General features: G+C 32.6%; 1 long non-coding RNA gene across 1 annotated transcript; it reads left to right on the top strand.

Annotated features, from left to right (window-relative positions):
- The first annotated feature begins 218 nt into the window (after positions 1 to 218).
- On the top strand, positions 219 to 3,889 carry LOC139907185 (uncharacterized). Its single transcript, XR_011783626.1, has 3 exons — positions 219 to 401; positions 527 to 1,789; positions 2,077 to 3,889. It is a non-coding gene; the product is annotated as an uncharacterized lncRNA (long non-coding RNA).
- The last annotated feature ends 2,037 nt before the right edge of the window (positions 3,890 to 5,926 follow it).

Here is a 5,926-nt window from a genome sequence, read left to right as displayed (position 1 = left end):
ATTATTTATTTTGATAAATATAATGTTAATTATACTTTAGTGAATTATAAATTGTAAAAACAAAGGGAACGTACAGTTTGAAGTTTAGACAAACTACACCATCATTGAAGCAGAAAAAAAAAAGATAAATTGATTTTAAATAATAAATAAGTATGAATTAGATATTTTTCTACTCAGTCATGTGTATAAATATATTTTACTATCTTGGAAAAATTGCACGTGAGCATATATATTAAGTGTACCTTCCTTGTCTACTTATGATAAGTCTTATAATGCTTCCGCAAGCATCCTAATCGTGTAAAATTACTAAAGCAGGAACCACATTGGAATTTTTTTATCTTCTCATGGACACCTTCCATATGCCTCTTCAAGTCACCAGAGCCTATAAAAGAGCTAGAACAGTAAGTACAATTAAATCTTTTTATATTCTTATGAACACATTCAATATGCCTCTTCAAGTCTGAAGAGCGTGTAAAAGAACTAGAGCAGTCACTACATTTGAATTTTCTAATCTTCTTATGAACAGCTTCAATATGTCTCTTTAAGTCTCCAGAGCGTGTAAAAGAAATAGAGCAGTCACTACATTTGGATTTTTTTATCTTCTCATGAACACCTTCAATATGCGTCTTCAAGTGTCCAGAGTTTGCAAAATAACTAGAGCAGTAAGTACATTTCAATGTTTTTATTTTCTCATGAACACCTTCAATATGTATCTTTAAGCCTTGCTTGTATGTAAAAGATCTGGAGCAGTCACTACATTGAAATTTTTTTATCTTCTTATGAACAACATCAATATGCCTCTTCATGCTTTGAGAGGTTGTAAAAGAACTAGAGCAATCACTACATTGGAATTTTTTTATCTTGTTATGGACACTATCAATATGCCTCTTCAAGCTTTGAGAGGTTGTAAAAGAACTAGAGCAATCACTACATTGGATTTTTTTAATTTTCTCATGAGCACTTTCAATATGGGTCTTCAAGCTTCTTGATTGTGTAAAAGAACTAGAACAGTAACTACATTTGAATTTTCTCTTCTTCTTATGAACAGAGCTTCTAAAAGCACTAGAGGACATTTTAATTTATAATAATTAATAACACTATTCTAATAACGTCAAACGTCAAACTTAGAGACAAGGAATAATGCCAATATTATAAATAGGTAGGTTACAAAAAATAAAATATAGCTGAATTAAGGACTTTATACAGGTTTCTACGATTTATATTAGTGGAGAATTTTGTTCAAACCAAAATGACTTCAATTTGATGGATAAGCACTGAGTTACTTATTGCACTTTTCTAAGCCGAACATTGAAAATAATTCTTCTCATGCCTCCTCAAAAAATGACGTCACTTGTTCTTTTGAATTTTTTGTTTATATTAAATATAATAAACAGCCTATAGAGGTCTAATACTATCTGGAGGAGAACAAGCTCCAATCACGCAACCTATTGTGTTGAAAAACATCCTTTTTAATAATAAATTGGACTTCGTGAACTCATATGAACTTTGTACAATTATAAAGCTGTATTATTTATTGTATTTGTAATTTTCTCTAGACACTACGTGGTAGTTTAAGCTACTTTTCCATTTGGGATAATATTTGAAATCCTAAAATATAGTGTTTGAGCCAAAAATGTTAATGTATACAACTCAAAATCAAAATAGATATATTTTAAAGTGTGTTTAAAGAGTAAACTTTAAAAAACCAATAAACTAATCATTTAAAATAGTGAATTTGCCCTTAACAAAAAAGTGTCACCTTCAGATCAGGTTTGGACAAGATTATGTTGTAAGTAAAACCCTATATTAGAATAAACAGCCAATGAGTTCTTATACCATCTGGAGGAGCACAAGTTCGAATCACGCAACCTGTTGTGTTGAAAAACATCCTTTTTGATAATAAATTGGACTTGGTAAACTCATATTATATATACTATTATAGGGCTTTTGGTGTAAGCATAGATATATTATATTATATCTCTACAGTTGTAAGCTTCATTCAAATAATATTAAATGCTTCATTGATCATTGAATAATAATATAATTAATTAATAACGATGATTACTTGTATTTTAGGATAGAAAACTTCATACAAACTGTATCGATTACTCCTATCCCCAATTCAAGAGTTAAGAAGGATCAAAATAATGTATTTTAAATTGATCCTCTTGAGAAACTGAGACTTAGCTTCATATGCTTTACTATGATATTGATAATCTAAATGGGGTTGAATGTATTTAATCGAATGAAGACTTTTTCAAATTGTAGAATCAAGAATGTAAATTGATGAGACAGACCCGGAGAAGAGGACTCAGGATTCCAATTCTTTGGAATAAAGGAGCATTGATGGAGTTGTCGGATGAGATCCTACTTCAGGAGACGAATGTTTTTACTTGATTAGTTATTATTATTATTTATTTGCGTGTATTTTATGCAATTGAAATGTTAAAATAGACACCGACGTTTTAGCTAAAGCAGTTGGGGAAACTACTCGATTGGGACAAAAATTAAAAACAAAAAAAAACGTGTCAAACAGGATGGTGGGGACACACTAATAATTTTTTACTGGGAGCCTTGTGTTCTGGAAACGAAGTCCTACTTTGTTAATGAAAAAATTGAGAAGAATCCCAGCCAATCGATGAATGCGATCGCTGACAGTATTGACGTAGCGCCCTCTTTAATTGTCTATTATGCCATCAATGAAGACCTACAGTAGTACAGCTACACATATGTCAAGGAAAGCTTCTAAGCCCGTCAAACAGGGAGAAAAGGGTCACTCGAACCAAAACTTTGATCAAACTAAAACATAAGTCTCATGTGAAAGATCTTGTCTGGTTCTTCTATGATTTTTTTTTTATTTAACTCAGAAGCATAACTCGAGGAACAATATATGGTTAGAAAAAAGTCTTTACAACGTTCTTAGAATCGTGAAGGCCACAGCAAGCTATGGTTATTGTGGTTGTTAGCAGCGAGGGTAACGTTATATCCCCCTTCACCCGTCAAGCAGGGCCTAAAAGTTATCGCCAAGTTCTAAATCAGTGTTCTGCTCATGAAAGTCTTCCCCTAGATCCGCAAGATTATGAAATATCAACCTTGGATCCGACAGCAAGACGGGTCACTATGTCACACCAGCAAAATAACTCATTCTCTTAACTATGAGAATGTGATATACGTCCTGCCGAGTTCTTGGCCTCCTAACTTGCCGAAATTGAAGATTGAAGGCAAAAAAAACTGTTAACAGAACCGTGACTTAATTTCTCCCTCATTTCTATATCCATGAATGATCTTAAATTCGCTAGCTGTTTTGCATGAGAGTAGCTATCAACTCCTGCTAGTTGCCTGTAGTCTTCAAAACTGGGTTTCCATTCAATAAACTCATTCAAATCCATGCTTCCTCTCAATAGTTCCGGTTCTTTATATGCAACTTTTCCGTATACTTTACACTTTCCATCCTTTGAAGGCAGATACTGATGCTCCTTGCCTGCTAGTTCCTCCATTTTTTTTCGTGAGCTCCTTCATAATTTCTTCATGCATGCGATCTCTCTCTTCCATGAACATCAAGATATCCTCTTGTTCCTCCTTTGTGTCAGACTTGAACTCCATTAATTCTAAAATATCCTCTAAGACGTGAAATCTTCCACGGGCCATTTGATGAGAATTTTCTACAAATTCTATTCTGTTTGAACGCTTCACTTCATTAAAGATCCTTGTGTAATTAACTTTGTATGCCTTAACTTTTGATTTTATAAAGTCAAACTTCTTACTTTTAAGTTCCTCCATTATGTTTTTTAAGATTGGTTCTGGTTTATCGACTGCGCCATATGATATACGTGGATATGAGATATATGAGGATATGGAGTTTATATATATATACTTTATTCTACACGAGGAGAATCCAGAATTAATATCATATTAATATATTATTATACACAAAATACACACGGAACATTTATACATAGGTCACTAAACTTATAGCTATGAAGATATATAACATGTATAATATATAAGTTCTTTCTTCCAATTGTATATTTACAAAATTTCAATATCCTTGTCAAAGCATATGAAGTAATTCTATGTTTTATTTATTATATTATTCAATTTAATATACAACCAAAAAAAAGAACAGTTCAAATGAATGGTTGAAGAAAATTCTCTTACATTCTATGTTAAAAAAATAATTTTATTGTTTTGTTTTAAAAAATACCAAGAGGCACACGTCTAATGGAATATGAGAATATACGCAATCTTTTTACATTAAAATTTTTCCGGTTCTTTATTTGATCTAAGATGAAAGAAAGTCGACAAATACCGCATCATATTAATCAAAGAATATTCTTTACATGGAACAAACACTCTTTTTCCCCTTTTTTCTTTTTGTGACCAACCAAAGGATATTTTTAAAGTAGAATAGGCATAAAATGAAATACTTCCTGACATTTAAACAGTCGTGCGATAAAGAATGTCTTAAATAACATTTTTATCATCATTTTATATTATCAAAATAATAAATATTGTTATATATAATAATATATAAACCAAAGTTTATCGTCTGTCTGTATGAGTGTATGAAAAACAGTCACCAGGTGTACTTTATACAGTGCTCCCTGATTTATACTAATACAGTATAAGGAAAAAATAGTATAACATAAGCTAGGGAGTACTGTATAAAATAAATGAAATCTTGAAGCTGTTTAGTTCTACTCATGTTGAAAAAGAAAAAAAAGGAAATACTTTATACATATATATATATATGTTAGGATTTAAATATTTTTATTCTAACTGAGTGAATATGATCATTCCTTTATATGAAAATAAAAAGGGGAAAAAAATGAGAAAAATAATACAAGGTGCTATGGCGAATAATTAATATCATCTAAGTAAGTCGAACTCCTACACTACTCCCCCTAGACGACAGAGAGAGTAAAGAGATCGTCTAGTTAGTAATACACAATAAAATGAATTATAAGAACATTGATAAATAAACAAATATATCATTTTCCAGTTGTAGACCTTGTGCATCTTATAGTCGGAAACGCTGGAAGGATATATGTAACTCCAAATGCAAGTGGAAGTCTATCCATCGAGATATTGTCATTTCTTGATCCAAAGTCCAATTTATAGTAACGATCGTTCCTCTCAATCTCCTTAAACGGACCCAAGAATGTTGGAGAAATATACACTTTTATGGATTTATTTTTAACAAAAACGAATTCAGTTTTTTAATTGTTTGTTAATGGCCCCTTTATTAAAGTGTCTCGGAGGAACGTCTATTATTTTTTCCATTTTTTTAAAGAAAATTTCGACGTCGAGGTTGCCAGAAGTAAAAGTGGACGCAATAAAGAAATTAAAGGCCATGGACCCTGAGCGGTCTGTGAGTGAGTAATTGAAAAGGTGAATATTTAGAACCCGGGTCTATTGGTACTGAGTTCTTCAATCCCCATAAAACTACAGGTAATGCTTTGATCCAGTCTTCTTTTTCTTCCAGCATTCGTGCTACTAGCCCGCTCTTAAATGATCTGTGGAAACGTCCTGTGAGTGTGCTCTTGCTGCAATCCCAAGTGTCCTGCAAACACATAACGAACTTGTGAACTGTGTTCCTCAGTCAGACGATATAGTTTCTGGAACTCCAAACCTCACTTCTGGCCACCTTGAGAAACGATCCATAATAGTTAGGGCGTAGTGCTGCCCCTGAATTAGTGGGAATGGACCGATTATGTCTACGTGAATAAAGGAAAGTCTTTCACATGGAGGTTCGAAAGGTTACGTTGGTTCTGTTTTCTGACACGCTAAACACTCTCTAGTGAAGTTGCTGACGGCTGCTCTCAAATTAGGCCAAACATAAAAAAGTGAAACCCTCCTTAACGTTTCTTTGAATCCCGGATGATTGTCCTTGTGTACGGAATGCACGATTATTTGAAGCAATTCT

Source organism: Lepeophtheirus salmonis, chromosome 14, assembly GCF_016086655.4.
Source record: "Lepeophtheirus salmonis chromosome 14, UVic_Lsal_1.4, whole genome shotgun sequence".
NCBI classification, from domain to species: Eukaryota; Metazoa; Arthropoda; class Copepoda; order Siphonostomatoida; family Caligidae; genus Lepeophtheirus; species Lepeophtheirus salmonis.
Note: the sequence above shows the minus strand (reverse complement) of the source record. Positions and strands in the feature narration are given on the sequence as shown.